The sequence below is a fragment of the Panthera pardus genome, unplaced genomic scaffold (assembly GCF_024362965.1).
Source record: "Panthera pardus isolate Hobbes unplaced genomic scaffold, ASM2436296v1 HiC_scaffold_10, whole genome shotgun sequence".
NCBI classification, from domain to species: domain Eukaryota; kingdom Metazoa; phylum Chordata; class Mammalia; order Carnivora; family Felidae; genus Panthera; species Panthera pardus.
Genome location: NW_026526655.1, coordinates 80,045,310 through 80,068,044, shown reverse-complemented (window position 1 = coordinate 80,068,044; position 22,735 = coordinate 80,045,310). Strand labels below are relative to the sequence as shown.

Sequence of the window (22,735 nt, the reverse complement as noted above, 5' to 3'; positions counted from 1 at the left end):
CTTGCTCTGTCCATAAGTCTTCAAGTGACAGATGTCCAAAAACACATAGGGTCTTATTAACGTTCTGCCTTGGCTAAAAATGGGGAGGGCATTTATTTTTTTTTTCAAATTTTTTTTTTTAACGTTTATTTATTTTTGAGACAGAGAGAGACAGAGCATGAACGGGGGAGGGTCAGAGAGAGAGGGAGACACAGAATCCGAAACAGGCTCCAGGCTCTGAGCAGGTCAGCACAGAGCCCGACGCGGGGCTCGAATTCACAGGCCGTGAGATCATGACCTGAGCCGAAGTTGGCCGCCCAACCGACTGAGCCACCCAGGCGCCCCATGGGCATTTAATGTTTATAATAAGAAAGTCTACTCTTCCTATAAGCTCTGTCATTCATAGAACAATTTGTTGAGAGTTCTCTATGAACAAAGCAGCACCCCAGTTCATGTAGGGAGGTAAAAATAACAAAGGAAGAACATGTTTTTGTCCTGTAGAAGCTTAATATCTCATGGGAAAGACATTACTGTCATGCAATTAAAGAATCATATCATATATAGTATATCATAACTCAAATATGTCCTTTTACTAAAATCATTGCAATGATACACAGCATATGTACATGTGAACATTTGATTTCCTAGGAAGGTCATCATGTAAGTCCATGTGTTTGGGTTTGCCTAATATATAAAGCCCCTCTGTAAACCTCTCAGGAAAATGTACAATAGAATAGAATAAATGAATCAGTTTATAAACTAGGCATTTGTGTACTTATTCTCATATAAAACCTCAACCAGAGTTAATCCTTTTATTCTATTTGAACATTGAAGCATAAAAGCAATAAAATTAATGGAATGTGGATGATAAGGCCTCATGACTCGAGGTTATTGCCAAATTGTCCCAACAGATGTTAGTAAATTTTAATAATCTTAGAGATTTTAATAATTATTTATTTGGTTGATTGAAGATTGTGTATGGTAACATTAAACTGGTAATATTAATTATATACTTTAATTATTTCTAGGTTCTCTTAGCTTTTGTTGTTACGTGCAATACCATGAAAATTCAAGATAATAATTAAATGTGAGCTTTGATATGCTCCCCAGGGCAGAGACCTTGTGCAGCATGTGCTTACAAATGATAATAACAATTAATAATACAAATAATGAATTATGCTAAATCAGTTAAAACCACAATGATTGTCTTTTTAAAATTTTCTCAATGTAAGAAATGATAAAGTAAGTCCTAGTCATTGGGTTCATTAACCACCACCCTGATTGACAAAGGTGGGAAGGGGAATTAGAGATATAAAGAATAAGAAAATGTATTCAATAACAAGAACAATTAGTAAGTTAATAATATTTTGCCAAATATAATCTGAGATGAATAATATCTTCTGTAGCTAAATAAATATAAGTAGGTTATAGGGAAATAGTCAAACCTTGGGCTAGTGTATTCAGGTAAAATTATTTCAGTTCCACATTTTATTACAAAAATTTTCAAAAATATGGAAATTGTTTAAACACACACAAAAAAACTGAAAGACTTGTAGAGAGAATACTTATATACTCATCATCTAAATTCTATCAAATAATATGATTTTATGCCTAAAAGAAGCATGAGAAAACATCAGAGAAACGATGAGAAATCACTAAAGGTGGCAGTTTGAAAAATGAACACAATAAATAATTGTCCTTTGGTTAAAAAAAGACATAAAATTAAACGTCAGATCCCATTCAAAATAAGTGTTAAAATGTCAAGAAACCAACAAGAAGTTCACAGGATACATGTGAAGAGCAATATTTACCTTTTACTGAGCAAAAAAAAAAAAAAAAAAAAAAAGCATACACTTTTTCTTGGGAAAAAAAAACACTCTACAGTACAAAGATGCAAATTTACCCTAAAATAATATTGAAATTATTTGTAATCTTGGTTAAAAGAATGACTTATGTTTATCAAAATATTTTAAAATTTATTAGAGGGGCACCTGGATGGCTCAGTCGGTTAAGCGTCCAACTTCAGCTCAGGTCATGATCTCATGGTTTGTGGGTTCAAGCCCTGCATCAGGCTCTGTGCTGACAGCTCAGAGCCTGAAGCCTGTTTCCAATTCTGTGTCTCATTCTCTTTCTGCCCCTCCCCCACTTGTGCTCTGTCTCTCTCTGTCTCTCAAAAATAGATAAATGTAAAAATCTTAAAAAAACAATTATCAGAAAGAATAAACTAATGGGAAGTAAGGAAAAATGTAAAAAATACTAATAAGGGGAAGAATAATATGCAAAATGTTAAAATATGTTAAAAAGAGATCATATTTAAAATAAACAAGTAATAAACAGGAATAAACAAGGAGATCAATGAGAGAGAATGGGATATTCAGAATTATATTCATGGAAAAATGAAAATTTTTACATGAGTTACAACGGATTTTCCAAACAGTTGGGTAAAGATGTACTATTTAGTAAATGTTGTTGGTTCAAATTTGTAGGCACTTGAACAAGATCCAATGCTTGCTTCTTATGTCATAACAAATTCTAGACAGAGTAAAAGTTTAAACACGTTTTAAAAGTGCAAAACACCTGAGGAAAAAAATGAACTCTTTTTGGTAATCTTAAACTAGGAAACACATTTCTTAGCGTGACAACAAATTTGTAAATAAGCCAAAACCTAGATAAATTGACCACTAAAATTTTGAAGCAGTTATTTAAAATAAAACATAAAGTAAAACAGTAACATAATAGCCTGGATAAATATAGTTCCCACACATGAGACTCTTAAAGGGTTAAATTAATAAATGGAAAGTTCTTATAAATCAATAAAAAGGAGGAAAATCATCCTGTAGGAAGTTTGACAAAGGATATAAGCATGCAGGGCACATGGAAAGAAGTCCAAGGCACCAAAAAAACATGGAAATTGCACAGACTTGCTCATAAATAAACATAATGAACCACATTGCTTAAGTCTTTTAAACAAGTAAGTTCAACCTAAATTGTACAATGGTTAAAAATTAAGAAAATTTAAATGTCTTCATGTGGGAAGCTGCCCAAAATACATGCTAAGGGAAAAAGCAAGTCATAGAACAGCATGTGTAGTATGAGATAGTTTATGCAAAGAAAAAAGTATAATATGGCCATATATATGCATGTTTATACATGGACAGAAAACGTATAGAAGTGCATATACCAATCTCTTTATAGTGTCTACTTCTCTGGAGGGAGATGATAAACAGTAGGGAAACAAGGTTCATAGGGACTTCTATTTTTTACTTTATACAATTTCATACTTTTGAATTTTTAAAACTTAGCTTTTTATTATTCGAGATAATTTTAGATTCATGAATTTTTTTAACACTGAGCATTTGTTTTATAATATAAGAACTTTAAAAAATTCTGAAACATTTCCAGGAAAAAAAGGAAGAGAATAATAAAAATAATAGAAGAAAAGCCAGAATCAGTCCACAGCTTCTTTAGTGAGGACAGACTAGACACCAATATCGTAGTTGCACGCTTATTGTGTCTTAATATGTTTGAGTTAACTGTGTAGTGACTTGTCTATAATTTGCATTCCAATGGGTGAGCCCAGTCATTTTCAGCTAATAATTTTGTTACCTTCATGAAGTCCTCACTTAAGGATCATGCCAGGCATTATTATAGATAGGTATCTGGAATAAGAGGACCCCACCTGCCAATTGTGGTTGAGATTCTGTTGCTCAAGAGGGGAAGAACAGAGAAGTCCCCCTACAATATGATTCTTTCATAAGCCCCATTTGCGACTGGGTGGACCACACCTTCAACTTACCGTAGACATTTATTAGAGACTATAACTGATATTCATAAGATCTACCCTTCATTGTGTACTTACTATGTGGTGCATGCTGCTCTAAGCTCTTTATTTAACTGACAAATTTGAAACTCATTAACCACCAATAAGATTATTATGCTCTTTATTATTTTCAGTGTGCAGATAAGGAAAGAAGTTAAGAAGGCTCAGTAACTCCCTCAAGGACAACTGTCTAGAATGGAGTTCATATTATAAGCCAGGACTTCCTAATTTGAATGTTCACACTTTGCCTCTATTTATACTCAGGGGAGTGGGAGTATCGAGTGACTGGAGTAAGAAAACAACTATTGATATTTGAACTTTTAGGATGACTAGAGAGATCTCTGGCAAATTTGCACAGAGCCACAGCTCTTCTTAAGTTTCTCCTCAATTTCATAGCTTCTGTAGCCTGGATCTTTACCAATGCCCAGTGTCTGGGAAGAGCAACAAAATTCCAGAGAAAAATATTTTCTTGATACTAAGAAAAAATAAGGTCAGTGGTCTGACCCATGTGCTGAGGACCTGAACACCAGAATTTCTCTTGGTCCTATTCGTGTAGTTGGAAAATGATTCTTTGAATATAGAGACTTTGGGAGCAGACGCTACCTTGGAATGGATTGCCCTTGGATTAAATTTCCAGTATTGAAATCTTTTGGGCCTGGGCAAAGACTTACGCTAGTGGAAGTGACTAAATATGAGTTTCAGACCCAACCAATTCTGCTTCAGGTATGAATGACACACACTGACATGCTATTGAGACATGGCAGATCTCTTTTGTCTGGGTCTTTAGATGCTGGCAGTTCTCTAGTTTGTTGACAACAGTTGTGATAAGATGGGCAGGATGCCCTCTGTTGCAGCTGGTCTGTAGAGTTGGCTGATGTTCTCCAAATCCAGGATGGTGTGTGGGAATCACATTCCAGGGGTGATTGGGTGCAAACAGGACAATATCTTTGGATACGTGTAAGTACCCCCTGGGTAATACTTGGAAATACTGAAGGGGGATATGTCTGTAGGGGAGGGAGACTGGGTTGTCTGCTAATCTGAACTAGTGGCTACTAACTGATGCACTCTGGAGCAAATTATTCCTAAACCACATTGTGAAATAGGATACTCCAGATACATTTTTCATGGTGGGATTTTTGAAGGTACAAAAAATGCCCTGCAGAGGATCTAAAGTAACATTTTCCAAAGAAGACATACAGATGGCAAACAGGTACATGAAAAGATGCTCAACATTACTAATCATCAGTCAAATGCAAATCAAAACCACAGTGAGCTATTGCCTCACACCTTTAAAATGGTTACTATCAGGGGTGCCTGAGTGGCTCAGTCGGTTAAGCATCTGACTTCAGCTCAGGTCATGATCTCACGGTTCACAAGTTTGAGCCCCATGTTGGGCTCTGTGCTGACAGCTCAGAACCTGCAGCCTACTTCAGATTATGTGTCTCCCTCTCTCTGCCCCTCCTCTGCTTGCGTTCTTTCTCAAAAATAAATAAAAATATTTAAAAAATTAAAAAAATAAATAAAATAAAAATAAAATGGCTATTACCAAAAAGACAGGGAATAAGTGTTGTCAAGGATGTGAAGAAAAGGGAACCCTTGTGTACTGTTGGTGGGAATGTAAATTGGTGCCGCCTCTATGGAAAATAGTATGGAGGTTTCTCAAAAAATTAAAAATAGAATTACCATGTGATCCAGCAAAGCCACTTCTGGGTATTTATCCAAAGGAAACAAAAACAAAGACATGCTCTCCCATATTCATTGAAGCATTATTTACAATAGCTAAGGTATGGAAACAACCAAAGTGCCCATGGATAGATGAATCGATAAAGAAAATGTGGTATATATACAATGGAATATTATCCATTCACACAAAAGAAGGAAATCGTGCCATTTGTGACAATATGGATGTATCTTGAGGGCGTTTTGGTGACATAAGTCAGACAGAGAAAGAAAAATACCGTATGATCTCTCTTATATGTAGAATCTTAAAGCAAGCAAACAAACAAAACAAAACAAAACAAAACAAAACAAAACAAATGAACTCATAGATACAGAGAACAGATTGGTGGTTGCCAGGAGCAGGGGGTGGGAACTGGACAAAATGGGTGAAGGAGGTCAAAAGTTACAGATGTCCAGTTATAAAATAAGTAAGTCCTGGGGATGTAATGTACAACATGATGACTATAGTTAATAATACTGCATTATACATTTGAAAGTTGCTAACAGAATAGATCTTAAAAGATTTCATGATAAGAAAAAGAATTGTAATTATGTGTGGTGATGGATGTTGACTTACTGTAGTAACCATTTCACAATACATACAAAAATCAAATCATTATGTTGTATACCTGAAACTAATATAAATATGTTAATTATACCTCAATTAAAAAAAAACTGCTGTAGATTGGGGCACTCTCCTATAAATTTTGAGGAAAAAAAGAGTATCTGATAGCCAGGAAATGTGACTATCGATTTAGTCCCTAAGCAATGAAATAGGTTTCTGATTTGTCGGGAATTCCAGAATATTGAACAGAATGAAAACAACCCGCACAAGCAAACCTGGGTGGGATTTGACCTGAATCACGAAGACACTGGCAGATAATGAACAGTAAGTAAATAACACCCACTGCCTAGCAGACAATATGGCTTACTGGAGTTACGGTAAAGTGGCAAGTAATTAAAACTCATTTCTGACAATTAAACATGAATGCCCCACAGGAAGGATATTTTCTGGACAGCTGGCCACATAAACCTGGAGACTGCTTTCACTAAATGACAAGCTGATAAGCTTATTCAACAATAAAGTCCTTCCTTACGAGCCATTTCCACTGAATCACAATCTGAATTTTTTGTTTATTTGTTTGTTTGTTTTGGTGATCCCTGATTTAAAACCTTTCCTAGCAAGCAAGTCACTAAAGTAAATAGTTTCAGGACATGGGAGAAGAAAGGGAATAGAGCATCCAAAGACTCTGCCTATTTATGGCAGGATTGAGCCGGTCCCTCATGGCCATGGACACTCTCTATAACCTGCTATGCTCCACACCTTCACAAGCATGAAGAATCAGTCTAGTTTGTTTTCATAGTTGACTAATGTAGCAGCAGGGATTCCAAATATAGAAGGGATTTACTAACTTAACTCACTTCCTGGTATTACCAAGCATTGAAACTTGCAATTACCATTGACGTATGGTTAAGTTTTGACTATGTAGCCTTTGTCTTCCACCCTTCACTTCCTTCTAGCCCAGTCCTTATCATCATCAATATGATGTGATTCCACTGTACACTGACCACCTCCCTTTCTGGCAAGTGTGGTGACAAATATAGCCATCACATTGAAGGTGAAGTGACCCATTGCGGAAATTAGGTCACACATGGGGTATCCATATCATAAACACATGCAACCTGGACATTTTTTTAGACAATACTGTTTCTTTTATTTTTCGCCTGTGTAAATCTTTCATAAAACCTTGATTACTTTCTGCCCTTGCCTCCTCCTCCAGAGTGTCACATTTAGGGAAGCATCCCCCAATGTGGAATTGTCAAGCATTAACAGAATTTCTCTCAAGATTATCAGAGTTTCCATTATACTGGCTCATGTCAATCTTATTAATCTATCTCATTTTCTGTTTTTTAGCAGCTCCACCCCCAGAGTCTTTCCTTCCTTCTTCTACCCCACAGCATTCTCTTCTCCTTTCCATCTACCTTGTCATCTTGAGTTTCCATGCCCCGACTGCATGTTATCATGTGAGCCCACATTCCCAGGCTCCTCCTCCATGCAGTCGGCACAGGGTAAACTTTCTTGGTGGTAGGAGAAGTGAAGTACTCAGAGGTGAGGAAAGATATGAACCCCATTCAAGCTAAAAATTGTTATCCTGTGATACTTGGGTGGGATCTTAGGTGTTATTTTGTGGGTAATGTTGTAGAGAGTTTTTTGTTCATATAGGTTTGGGCCAAATTATTAAAGATACTTTGTAACAATTATTAGTTTCTAGGTTTTCTCAGAATATTTGCCTTTTTATCAGCCTACCCTTAATCTTAGGAACTATATCATACCACAGGAGTACAAGATACTGTATTTCTTTTGTCCTATACGTTTTCGCACTAGTTTTGCTTCTGGGTTGTTTTGGTTTAGAAAAAAGAGTTGTAATCCTGTCTCCTTTGGAAATACCTCTTCCAACTTTGCTCCTTCTTTTTCACTTTGCTGGGTCCCATGGTTGCTAACTGCATGCTTAGGTCACATAATGCAAATCATTCCCTTAACGGCTATAGATTTCACATGGAGAACTCAGACATATGTTTCCCATTTTTCTCCCTTTTATGCCGCATACTTGTGCTGAATAGTTTTATTGGTAATGGGGGAGATGCCAGAATATTTACAGGATCATGGTCATGGGAGTGTGCTGTTATTTGGACTATGTCTGGATAATGCCAACATAATCAATCAAAACGGAAACATTTGGTCAGTTAAGCATTTTTTAAATGATTAGCATAAGGCGAACAGCTTTGAATATTTAACTAACCTTACACTTATTTTGCGGGGATACAGAAACAAATTTAGCAGAGTACCCTGTGAACGCTTCTACTTATAAAAAATAAGGGAAACTTGTTGGAATTTTGTGTAGTTGCAACATCAATGGGGGTCTGCATCTAGTTCTGCCACTGCTATTCTGAAAGAGACACAAACAGATCATTTATTTTTTTTTTATTTTTTAATATATGAAATTTACTGTCAAATTGGTTTCCATACAACACCCAGTGCTCATCCCAAAAGGTGCCCTCCTCAATACCCATCACCCACCCTGCCCTCCCTCCCACCCCCCATCAACCCTCAGTTTGTTCTCAGTTTTTAACAGTCTCTTATGCTTTGGCTCTCTCCCACTCTAACCTCTTTTTTTTTTTTTTTTTTTTTTCCTTCCCCTCCCCCATGGGTTTCTGTTATGTTTCTCAGGATCCACATAAGAGTGAAACCATATGGTATCTGTCTTTCTCTGTATGGCTTATTTCACTTAGCATCACACTCTCCAGTTCCATCCATGTTGCTACAAAAGGCCATATTTCATTTTTTCTCATTGCCACGTAGTATTCCATTGTGTATATAAACCACAATTTCTTTATCCATTCATCAGTTGATGGACATTTAGGCTCTTTCCATAATTTGGCTATTGTTGAGAGTGCCGCTATAAACATTGGGGTACAGGTGCCCCTACGCATCAGTACTCCTGTATCCCTTGGATAAATTCCTAGCAGTGCTATTGCTGGGTCATAGGGTAGGTCTATTTTTAATTTTCTGAGGAACCTCCACACTGCTTTTCAGAGCGGCTGCACCAATTTGCATTCCCACCAACAGTGCAAGAGGGTTCCTGTTTCTCCACATCCTTTCCAGCATCTATAGTCTCCTGATTTCTTCATTTTGGCCACACAAACAGATCATTTAACCATGTAGCGATTCAGCTTCCTCCCACTTTAAAATGAGCATTGCTTAATCCTATTTTTTTAGACATCGCTGGGAATATAATGAAAGCTATCAACCCTGTCCTCAGTACATACATATAAGAACTTTGCAAATGATTCCAAAATAATATAATAACTTCAAACTCAAAATCTTCCGCACACCTCTTAGGGTTTTGCTAGGAACTCTTCGGACAGATGATCTTTAAAGACTTGTTCATTTTGAAATGTTATGATTCCAGGAATTTTCCCTTTCCAAAGCTGAAGGGCTGGTCTACCCCTACCTGTTCATCCAGCACAAGTTTTCTTGGTGCTCATTACATAGGAGTGTGGATATGCTGAAACATTAGATCTTCTTCCCATATTAGCAATGCTTCTGTATTCATTAGCTTCTATTAGTGAGGGGAAATCTTAAACAATCAGGATATATTTTAGTCCTTGCTAACAACCATCCAGGAGTGACTGACAAGCACCACCTTCTGGAGAAAATGTGTAGTTAAATGTCAAAGTTGATGATCCTTGACACAGCCAGGCGTTCTCAGTTGCCCAGGGCCGAATCTCTTCCCTGCCTTCAGCACCAGTTTTACCCCATATTTCTAGAGAAACTCTTATGTCCATTCATTAAAACCAATGGTGAATCTATATTTTGTCTCTGGGAGCCTTGAAAATGAAGTCTGAAAATTAATTCTGCCCATTGGAAGAGTTCTACTTTTCATTAAAATGCCACAGCAAAACTTCAGATCATGTTAAGACATGGGCTGTAGGGGTGCCTGAGTGGCTCATTTGGTTGAGCATCTGACTTCAGCTCAGGTCATGATCTCACAGTTCGTGGGTTCGAGCCCCACATCGGGCTCTGTGCTGATAGCTCAGAGCCTGAAGCCTGCTTCAGATTCTGTGTCTCCCTCCCTCTGCCCCTCCCTGCTCAAACTCTGTCTGTCTCTCTCTGTCTCTCAAAAACAACAAAAAAAAAACATTTAAAAAATTTAAAAGAAGACATTGGGCTGTTGTTCTGATTAGAAGCTTTATGTAGAATGACTTACGTACAACTTATTAAAATGTTGGTGAAGTAGTTTAAAGTGCTTACCCAGAGTAAATGGGGAAGGCTTAAGAAAAGAACACACAGTCTTGGATGTAATAATGATGAATTAATGAAAACAAAGCTCCATTCTAGCCCCATGCATAATGAAGCATCAAAAGAATATTTGGTTTAGAAGATTTGCTTTAAACATGAAAAACACATTTTTTTAAAAATAGGTACCTTTTTATACGTGCTTTGATTTTAATCGCAAAATGCAAAATTTTTAAATAACAGAATTGCCAGAAAATTGAACCATCCATGAATATCTTTATTATAACTCATAAAACTTAATTTTCTATTATAATTCTTATAAAACTCTTTTTGTCTCAATTTTTTCTCTGCTTTCCTAGGGTCAGACCAATGCTGATGTGAAACCATTTGTCTTATAGGAATTTCTAACAGAGTTCTGTAAGTTTCTTCTGTTGCCAAATTGACAGACCCTTATCCCATTTACACCTTTTTGTTTTTGATCCAGACAAGCAAGAATGATTATGTTTCCTGAGAAATTAAATTCTTTAAAGCTCATTCACAATGCATCTTAGAAAAGTTTTGAGAGTTGAATCAGCAAGTGGAATATTCCTTCAGGCCTATCATATCCCCAAACTGCGTTGGTTTTCCAAGGAGATAAATTGAGTACAATAAAGTTTACTGTGGAGGAGTTGCAGAAACAAACCCTTGGAAATATAGACTCTGAACATATTAATGTATTTCTCCCGGCATTTTTAATTAGAAAGCAGGCGTTGATTGTTTATTCCCAGACAAAATTTCTATGTCCTATACCTAAAAATCCTCAGCCTGCCAAGTGTTTTGCTCTTCCCAAGGGGCTATTAGTCATTCCATAGAATTATATTTATTTTTTTAACTTGCTTTCCAGATGGACATATGCATTGTTTCATTAAAGCCAAATGTGGTTTATGAAATTTGAGAATAATAATTAATCATGCCAGTGAGAGCACTTGAGTGAGGCTGACTGAGGACATTTTCAGAAAAATCAATAATAAAAGTAGAAGTGGCTACCATTTTGAGAGGTACTTAACTCTATTCCAAGCATTTTTATGTATGAATGTATCTTAACTACATATTGCACAGTAAATATTATTGTTCCCATTTTATAAAAGGAGAGATGAGCCCATGAGAGATATTAAGTGATCCAACCTGAATCCAAGTCTGTCCAGTCTAGAGTCTGTGTACTTTCCATTCTGCAACACTGCCTCTTGAAGTTACGTATTCAAACTTGACCATCTTAAAGACTTACTAAACTGCATGGGTTCTCTATAACTGATAATGGAAAATAAAGAATTATTAGAATTTGACAAAGTTTGTCCATTAATAATATTCTGTCTTTAAGTAATATGCCTTTTTAGTAGATGACAAATAACTTTTAATCAGTACTATTTGCCAACAACCTCAGGTTTTGTGTTTTTGTTTTTGTTTTTGTTTTTTTTTTTTGGTGAAAAACCATAAACATAAACACACACCAAGACATGACTTGTTGTATCCTTAGGAGTCCATTTAGAACTACCTTTTGAAAAAGTATGATGACACAAAGGGAATCATAAGTACAACTAAACTGACAGGGTCTCATGCATAGACAATGAAAAGAACAAAGCAAAGGCTGATAAACCAATCCAAGCCACAGCACTGGTTCAAGACAATGAAAGCAATGACAGAGATATTTTAAGTAATTTCGGAGAAAGGAAAATGCCTTACGTCTATTGGGAAGGTAACCTCCAGCAGAAAGAAATCCCTACCATACTCCTGTTATCATGCACCTGGGAGAAGTGTTGATTATTACTCCAGGGCCAATTGTGGAGGTTGTATTATTTTAAAATAGAGACCTGGCCAAAGAGAAGGAAATCGGCAGCATGCCAATAGCCAGTCTAGCATTGGGTGCTCCTGAGAAGAAACAGATGTAAACACAGAAAATTGTTCAAATTTGCCAGCAGAACCTATCAGTCCATCAGCCCGCAGTCAAAATCTAGAAAATAACCAGAAATGCTTTCCTATAAACAAAATGAACTGGAAAAAGGATGGGAAATTAACATCTATGTTTGAAATTGTTGAAAAAAGGAGAAGATGTGCTACACATTCACGCAGAACAAAGACACGTGTCAAAGACGCAGCATGGTGAATTCTGCAGAGAGGGGCCAGGTGCAATGCCGTTCTGTGATGGGATTTGGGGCTGGGACCATACAGACTTGAAGGGGAGAGTGTGTGAAATTAATAGGCACCGATGCCAGAATCATTCACACACTTCATCACAAACAATGAGGAAATTTTACTGAAATGCATCCGTGGGAATGGCCTGTAAAACCTCAGTGTGCCTGTTTCCAAGTTAAGAACACAGAATGTTCACCAACTAGAAAACAAAATACATTTTTTGTTGGGATTTTTCATGCTAGAACATTGTAGGTTTCAGTTTCAAGTTTACTGCTCAAAGACTGCCTTAGGTGTTCTGCTTTGGTTCTACCTACATGTTTGGAATTGCCAGGATTCCAATGGAGCCTTGGTTAAGGGAGAGAAAGATTAACAAGCTTTTTTTACTCACTGCTTAAAATTCAAAAGAATAATTATTTGATAAAGTTAAACAGCAGCACTAAAGAGCACTTTAAAAAGATGTTATAAAAATGTAACTAATAAAATCGGATCATTCTGTGACCTATCTCAGCATGTGTCATACACAAAAGAAACATCTCAAGAGGTATTGAAAAGCAATTGCAAACACAGGGAAGTCTCATGAGGCGAGAGCAAAGAGGTCTGCCATTCACAATACAAAACCAAAACTTCCTAACAATTCTTTCCCAAGAGTTCACAGAGCAGCACTGATGCCCTACGTAGTTTTCTCCACACAAGATCAGACTTCCTCTTGCCCCATTGAGCTGGTGTTGGCCTTTCTCTCCCCATCTTCCCTTCACGCTTTCTCACTAATTCACACCCAGGACCAAGAATATGAATTATTCTTCATAATGAAATGTCATATGACTCCTAAAGGAAATTGGTTTAGTCTTTTCTCCTATGTAAGTTCTGCATCAGTACTTTACACCAGATTTGAACAGCAGAAGGCCAAGAACGGCATGACCTCTTTTGGTGGAAGGACATTAGGAATATGCATTTATTAGTGATTTTTTTTGTCTCTGTCATATAAAGACTTAACCAAATGCTTAGAGAGGTCATCGTACTTTTTTCCAGTAATCTTTAAATTATCAATTACTACTTAATATATCCTTCATTCTGATTCACATTGAATCTTGGAGTCAAACCTTTACTGGATATACTTGATTCACATAGATTCAATCCTCTGACATTTCTTATGATGTAAAATGATTATGTGCATTTTCTAAAAGCACTCTCATTGTAGAAACTTTAGTTACGGTAAGAGATGATTGAAGACCCCTAATAAGAACCCAGATTATCTAGTTTTCAATTCAATGCTGGTCTCTATTCAGAGTTAGCTGAGAAGAGATGTTGGTGACAGAAAGGGCAGAGGGATGGATCATAAAATCAGGGTTGGTAGACACCTGAAAGGGAAGGCCTGAATGAAATAGGTAAGTGTGCCTTCCCAGACTTGCTTGCCTCACATCATTTTTCTGGCCCTTCCCTCCTCTGCTGTCTCCCTAGGGAGGTTCACTCCATAGGGCTAGACTTCTCAAGCTCTCTCACGTGCTGGTTAGTGGCCAATGGAAGTCATTGGTGGAAAGCTGGAGAATAGAAGGAAGAGAGAAACCAGAGCATGATTTCATTCATTTTCATTCATTCACAAGTCATTTGGTGCCCAAACTTGACTAGAACTAACAAGAGGCCTTCTGTCATTTTGATTCACCCTACTTTGAGTGAATATGTACATATTTTGCTGAATTTGATTATGGAGTACTGCTGCCCCTGATCCTACGGGGGGTGTGGCATAATCTATGATGTGTCTCATACTGCCTTTATCAAATATGAAAAATCATGAGCTCTGAAACTTACCTGTTCCAAGAAGTTTCAAGTAAGGGACTGTAGACATGTAGTTTGCAAATTTTGTGTGAACTTTAATTCACACAAAAATTAGAAATGTAATGGGACATAACTTTTCCTGTTGTCTTGAATTTTCAGAGATAAAAATACAGTAGCCTAAAGCAGATGCTAAACCACCTCTGCAGGACACACACTTGGAGACTGTAATACTTATTCTGCCAAAATCAGCCCTCATCTACCTCCAGTCTATAGAAGATATGGCCAAGAATTCATTTGGGGGCTAAAAGGCTTAATGATAAGACTTTAAAGGGGGTAATTATTGGTGTACTGAACATTCATCCTTCCCTGCTCGTGGAGGACATCAGGGGCACTTAACCCTTCATCTTGATCCAGGGGAGGGATGGCTTCAGGAGGAATTCTGAGAGAATCTGACCTATGAACACATAGAAGAAGTGAGGACTGGAATTTGACTCTTTCCAAAAGAATGTCAGGGGCACCTGGATGGCTCAATCGGTTAAGTGTCCAACTCTTGATCTCAGCTCAGGTCTTGATCTCAGCGTCATGAGTTCAAGCCCCACATTGGACCCCATGCTGGGCATGAAACCTACTTAAAAAAAGAAGAATAAGAATAAGAAGGAGGAGGAGAAGCAGAAGAAGCAGAAGCAGAAGCAGAAGAAGAAGAAGAAGAAGAAGAAGAAGAAGTAGAAGAAGAATGTCAATGAACAAGGCTATATCTGGAGTTTCTTCTTTTTGGTGGAAGAGGGAAGGGACAGATATGAGGTAAGACAAGCCTATACTTCCACAACTGAAGGGCAAAGATAAAATTTTCCTTGTGGCCCAGATGCCAAACTTTGGGAAGGGTGCCCTTGAGAGGGATTTTGAGGGCTGAGGACACCTGTGGAAGAGAGAAGGACCATTCGAAGCCTGAGGGCTGCCAGCAGGTAAGAGGATGAGTCATAAAAATACCCAGGTGAAACTCATCTTCGAATATCATTGCATCTAGAAGTCTCCAGTGAAACTTTTCAGTCACATAAGACCCTTTCTAATCCTACACATTTTATTGACCCTAAAAAATAGTAGATAAACATGGAGTATTTAGCAAGGATATCAAAGAGAGACTAAATGTACGGTTTTTTGGCAAGTATCTTAGCTTAAAGGAGGCCCAGACAAGGCAAACACTTAACATTGAAGGCAGGGATAAAGCAGTATTGCTCTGGTTTAGGCATTTTAACATTAGAAGCAAGAAAAGATTACTCATTTCAAGGAAGGCATGTGAATAAGTGATTACATACCATAGGCCCCCTCTACTCAGTGTATGTAGAGGCTGCCTGCAGCTCTGTGTTGAGGAAGATTGTGAGTGGGAAGCTGTGCGATGACCATGTGGGCTCAGTGGTGGAGGCAAATATGCCATGTATCTGTCATCTGTAGTTTAGGGAAATGGTGCAAATGGACTTGATATTCTCTCTCTGCCCTGTGAGAGCCTTTTGAGTGAGTATGGGAGAGGGGCTAACACGTTGTAGGTATTCAGTAAATTTTTGTTGAATGAAAATAACATGACCAGTGGAACAAATCTATGTACCCCATGTTCTAAAGGATTCTTTGAACACCTGACCACAAGCTTTTGATTTATCAATTGACTAACCATAACTACCAATAGTATGGCATGCATAAAGTTCAGATAGGTCCTGTTGAGTAGAGACCCATGTTTCCCCAGACTAGACTCTCTAGAGGAGGTATCACTAAAGGACAATTACTAACTTCCTGACCATGATTTACCTATGAAGCTGGCACTGTGATTTACCAATAAAACTGGCCTATTATTTAGACAGTCTCTAAGACAAGGCAACCAAGGTTGGTTCTTAGACTAGAAGCACATGTGGTGGTTGAGCTTCCTTAAAACCTCATCCTTGGGGTGCTTGGCTGGCTCAGTCAGTAGGAAATGTGACTTTTGATCTTGGGGACATGAATTCAAGCCCCGTGTTAGGTGTGGACACTACTTAAACAAACAAACAAACAAACAACTTCACCTTTTATGGCTACCACCAGCTTACTTTTGGGTGCTTGGGAGCCTCTATCCTCTAATTTACATACTGATAGAACAGTGCCCTTGGCATGGCTAGAAGTACCTAAAGGGACAATTTCTTTCTCTCTAATCCATCCTTACCCAGTCATCACATTTATCTCCCTAAAATACTGCATTGTCTATATTTCTTCCTGCTTAAAAAGTATTCAATAGCTGTTCATTGCTTAGCAAATAAAATCCAAAACTCTGTCAGTTCTTCAAAGGTATGAAGAATGATATTGGCTCAACCTGCTTTTCCAGTCTGAAATTCTGTTCCTCCTGTCCCATCCAGGTGTAGTCATTCAACACTCCCTGAGTATTTCTTATGCCTCTCCTTTCTTTCCTTGGCTCATGATTTTCCTTTTACCAGAAGTATGCTGCCTCCTTCCACCCATCATTTGAAGCCTATCTCTAATACTGTCTCCTTCAAACCGTTTTTCACACTCAAACCCACTGGCATCCACAAATCAGAAATTAACTCTCCTTTAGTTAGTGTCATGTTTTTTATATAAATTATCATATACTGTCTTATATTTTAGGAGGAAAATGGCCAAGCTCCCTACTAAAAATTTTTGTCTTAAGGGCACAAGCCATGTTTTATTTTTCTTTATGTAGTCTCTTATACTTGATGCAAAAAGGGTTGTATATAGGGTAATGATTAAATATTTGAAGAATAACTTAATGTTTAGATGCTAAAAAATGTTTTAGAATTAGATAGCAGTAGTTATTGCACAATATTTTGAATGCAGTAAATGACATTTTTACTGTCTCTTTTAAATTTTTTTTTTAACGTTTATTTATTTTTGAGACAGAGAGAGACAGAGCATGAATGGGGGAGGGGCAGAGAGAGAGGGAGACACAGAATCAGAAACAGGCTCCAGGCTCTGAGCCATCAGCCCAGAGCCTGACGCGGGGCTCGAACTCACTGACCGCGAGATCGTGACCTGAGCCGAAGTCGGACGCTTAACCAACTGAGCCACCCAGGCGCCCCTTTACTGTCTCTTTTAAATGGTTAATTTTATGTTGCTGAAATTTCACATCAATAAAAATTTTTTAAAAGAATGAATTGATTGAATGATTATACCTTCCTAGCACTTGGCTGACAAATTAGAATCACTTCTTTCTCTCTGCTTCAATTTTGCAGAGGAGAGCAATATGAACATGTTCTTGTATTTCCATAGCAGCAGCATGAATATGTTCTGTAACTAACTTCTCCCAATTTCTCTATCTTCTCTACCTTTGCAGAGTGGTGTCTTCCACAACCCGACAGCTTCTGATCCCATGTGAATGGATGGGATTCTTCTCTATATTCCCCATCTTCAACCTGACTAAAACAAGCCTCACTAGCCTCCAGTCAGACAATGTGAGGGAGAAACTCACCATCTAACATAAAAATGGAGAATAAGTTTGAGGCTATCTGCATCTTTCCTTAGTTTGAAAGAAAGTTAATCCCAGAATTTATAGACAAAGTACTTTCCCTTAGCTACAAGTACAAATCATTGTCAATTATACAACCTCCTCAATAGAAATGCATTCCAAGAGTATTTTATCTTTTAAAGCAAAAGACATTTTAAATGACATTTAAACACAATGTCTAATATGGCTTAAACAAAGATTTTGAGTGGAACCATTTCATCAGCATTGACATTTCAGCCACCATGAGTGATTCTCCTTCGAATGTTGATGGAATTGATAAACCCATGGTTTCCGCCTCCAGTTTCTCCCCTTCCAATATACCCTGCAAAATGTCACCAGATTTATCTATCTCACACACTCCCATATCCAGAAACATTACTATCCACTAATTGTTTACTTTAAAAATCCCTAACTCCTTAGGTCAAAGGTTGTTAATGTTGGCTACACATTGGTGGATTTTTTACATATGCCTGGACCATCTGAATTAGAAGTGGTACACAATGAGGCCCAGGTGTAGGTATTCTTTTTAAGGCTCTTCAGGTGATTCTAATGTACAACTGGTGTCAAGAACCACCATCTTGGATAACTTCAGGAGCTTTGGATTGGAAATGGCAGGGGCAGAAGTGTGGGATGTAGGATAAGAAATGACCAAGCAAGAAAAAGAAGACCAGTCACAATTGAAGAAAATTGAGCCCATAGAGATGTTTCTTGCGGATGCCATTGTTATGAGGCAGATAGAGTTTTTACTCTCTGAGTACAAGTAGAAAATAGCCGCACACCAGCACTTGCCAGTTACAGTCCCTTCTCCGGCTCTCTTTTACATCTGATTCTGGCAGAAGTGCCAGCAATGCAGCCCTCTGCAGTTGCCCAGTGTGTCCTGACTGGCCATTCTTTCATTCTGGGGTCCATGTGTCCCACCCCTACCCCTTCCTAGGGGATTGGACCTCTGGCAGGCACAAAGCAAGAGTGAGGTTATTGGCTGGTAATTTTCCTCCTGCATAAAGATAAAGAGGGCAACAGTGTTTTATCTGCTGTAACTACTCAACAGGCTCTTTCTTCCCTGGGGCAGGATTAGGTAAAATTTGTGTCACATAGTTTACCCGCCAGGATGTCTGTCCCAAAGTGGAATGGAGAATCTTGAAGGATATAAATGATACTGCTGCAATGGCAGACACATCTGGTGCCCCCAACTCCTCTTAGGAGGCATTCATGTCTAGGTTTTGCTACAAGACCTAGGGTGGGCTTTATCGAAGCACTTTATGACTGTGCTTTTGAAAATGTTTCCCTCTAGTCATCATTATGAGGTTATGTATTAGGTAATGTCTTGAAAAATGGCCAGAGGGCTAAAGTGTCAGCTTTACAGCTCACATACCTGAAAATAACAATGTTGGTTTATTATTTTTATTCGACAATATCTTTGGAATGTCTCATAAACAGAAATTAATAGTGACAACTCTGTCTCTGTACACAACCCTACCAACACATAATGCTAAGAAAAGCCAAGGTCACTAACTGAATACTTTCGAGAATTCCTCTCCCTATTATCCCATTCAAGGTACACTCCTGGCCTTTTTTGTCTCAGCCATCAGAGTCAACTTCAGTTACCCAAGGTTCACTAAAATCCACAGATAATCCTCCACTTAAATATTTTTTAAAGAATTGCAACCTCTCTTCCCATCTTATCTCCTATAAAAATTTCCAATAAGCAACAGAGATATGAGTTGGTATATCCAGCCCCAAAGACAAAAGACTGGCCGGGAATGTGACAATGTTAGCAAAGAAATGACCGAAACATTTTGAAATCACATCTATATTTTTAATTGGTAACTTTTCTTTCTTTTTATTTAAACTTTCACATGTGTGAGCCAATTATAATTGCTATTTTTTGGGAATTTAAGAAGTTATTAATAAATGAAAAGACAACCTAATGTCTGCACAATCTGGATTTAAAAAACATTAATTTGCGGGGGAGGGGCACCTGGGTGGCTCAGTCAGTTGAGTGGCCAACTCTTGACTTGGGCTCAAGTCATGATCCCAGGGTTATGATCAAGCTTCCCCTTGGGCTCCACGCTGGGAGTGGAGCCTACTTGAGATTCACTCTCCCTCTCCTTCTGCCCCTCTCCCTAGCTTGCACTCTCCTCTCTCTTTCTCAAAAAAAAAAGCATTAATTTAGATTGGTCTTATACAGAAATCGCTCCAGGAAGCATTACCTTCAAACATAAAGTTTGAATGCTCGTTTGGCAGCACATCTAACTAAAGTTGGAATGACACGGAGAGCATTAGCATGGCTCCTGCACCAGGATGATATGCAAATACAAAGTTTGATCACTTTTCCAGATAAACACATTCCAGACTTTTTAAACCAACCAGTATTAATCAACAAAATAGAAATTAAGCATATACTATATACAAAACAATATTCCATATTTAAAAATATAAAGTAGTATCTCTATAGTCCTAGATTCTGTAATTGAGTATATACCTATATATGTGATTTCCTTGGGCTCTCAATAAAACAGTGATAATGCTCTTCTACTAATCAAATTACTCATTTTCATGAATGTCTGCTGGAGGTTAGGATTTTAGGTTAGATTCTCTTTTTCTATACCCAACGCCTCATATAAGTAGTTGATTCACATGAGGTAATTAATATATGTTTGTTGAATAAATAACCACTCATATAATGTATGTATACCTACACACATATATCTATGTATAATAGATACATGTATGCAATACATATATATGTATATGTGCTATAGATATATAGAAACACACACACATACACACGAGATATTATTTGTTTATGTGAAATTTGGTGTGTATGTAAAATTAGAAGGAAGTAAATGACAAGTGTAATGTAATATTTACATCATTCCAGTGTTGAGATAATAAAGCCATGCCCAATTTGCCCTGTGATGTTATAGGACAAGTGGTAACTTGCAAAATATGTAGGTGGGAACTGGTTTGGTCAATATTTCAATTGAATTTCTGCAATAATAATGATCTTTCTTGCATTTTTCTGGACACCCTTTTAAAGAGTTTTTCCACGAAGCAGGTTTTGGGACAGCTGCTTTTACATGTGGTCCTGAGAAAACTGTATTGAAAAGAAAGATAACTTCCACCCAAATATCTATTGCTGTATTACACAGAAATGTACAGTAAAACATGTGATATATTATTACCTGAATTACATATTCCAAGGTCCAAAGGCTGAAAAAAGAGGCTTCAATCTATTTTTCCCAGCATGCTTGAAGGCAAATGTCCTTTAAAATTTGCACATCATGGGAATGGAATGTGCTCAGGGATCAGCTGAAAGTTTAAAAAACATGAGAACTTTGCAGCTGTGGCTACGGGCTTAGGCTCAGCAGGAGAGGACAGGTCCCCTTCTGGGCCATTCTATAAGTTCCGATGAGTTCCCCAGGGAGTCACAGATAATACTCCTTGTCCTGACAAAGCCACATGCAGATTTTGAGCCAACCTATGCAGGTGTATAGTAATAAGATCTTACATTTGCATAGCACAACAGATTATATTGTGCTATATAATCTTTTGAATTAGGCAGAAAGCTAATTGTCTCTAGGTTATAGACAAGGAAACCAAACTTTGGTGAGGGTTAGGGGTATGAGATAATAGAAAACACATAACTGGTCTCTGTTCCTAGTTTCTGACAGAGCTCCTAAAACTGTTGTAATTTCCTAAGTGATAAGAGCACAGGGACCATCCTTTGTTCTAATGTTTGGTCTTTCCTGACACAGGGCTCCTGGTTCCTGACACAGGGCTCCTAAGTCCCTTGGAATTTCCTTGGTGATAGGGGTCTCTTGTTCTAATGAGGTGACTCCTGGATGGCATTGATCAACAGAAAGACCAAGCCATGATTAGAGGCTTGGAAAAAAAAAAAAAAAAGAGGCTTAGAACTTCCAGCCACACCCCCACATTCTCCAGAGAGGGAAGCGGGGTTGGAAAAGAAGTTCATGATAGATCATGTTTACATGATGAAGCCTTCATAAAAATCCCAAATGTATGTGGTTGGAAGTGAGTCTGCTTCCGGGTTGGTGAACACACGGAGGTGCTGGGAGATGGCATGGAAGTTCTAGGTCTCTTTCTACCGACCTTGCTCTGCATCTCTACCATCATATGTATCTTTTTATCATATACTTTTATAAGAAGCTTATAAATAGTAAGTAAATTGTTTTCTTGAGTTCTGTGAGCCCCTCTAGCAAATTAATCAAATATAAAGAGGGGGTAGTAGGAACCTCTAATTCATAGCTGATCAGTCAGAAGCACAGGTAACAACCTAGACTTGCAATTGGTATTGGAACTGGGGGGAATACTTAACCCCCTTTAACTGGGCCCTTAACATGTGAGATCAGATGTTATCTCCAGAATTGCTTAGTGTGGGAAAAGACCCTGCATAGCTGGCTTCAGAAGTGTTGTGAATGTGGCAGTCATGTGAGAGTAAAGAAGGAACCTGGGAGGGAGACTGGGTTTTTCCTGCTTGAGTGGCTTGCAAGGTCCCACAGCAGAAAGGGGCGAAATTGGAAATAGAACCTATAGATTTGGTCAGATTTCATACAGAGTTCAGAGGATATAAGTGTTTTCCAGTCCTACTATTTTCTGGCTATGTGACTTTCTTCAAGACTCTCAAGCTCTTTGAACTTGAACAGCCTCATCAATAAAACAGAATAAAAATCTCTCACATTGTAACTCTGGGGGTGAAATAATGTGTGAAAAGTTTTGTTGACAGCAAAATATGATTTAAGGTTTATGTCATATTTACTCTTTTACTCCCCTGCAAATGGTAACAGTATAGTTTTCCAGAAGCATCCTGTTTAAAAAAAACAAAAACAAAAACAAAAAACAGGCACAGAATCTGTAATTCTGAAATCCTCAAAACTCTACACCAAAAGTCTTTCTAACTCATATAGCAGCAAAGTCTTACCTGAACTGACAGTCCTATTTACTTTCTTGTTTTACC

At 37.8% G+C, this 22,735-nt stretch overlaps 1 non-coding gene across 1 annotated transcript; it reads left to right on the top strand.

Moving 5' to 3' along the window:
• Window positions 1-19,986: 19,986 nt before the first annotated feature.
• On the top strand, window positions 19,987-20,090 carry LOC128772717 (U6 spliceosomal RNA). Its single transcript, XR_008416879.1, has one exon. It is a non-coding gene; the product is annotated as a U6 spliceosomal RNA (small nuclear RNA).
• The last annotated feature ends 2,645 nt before the right edge of the window (window positions 20,091-22,735 follow it).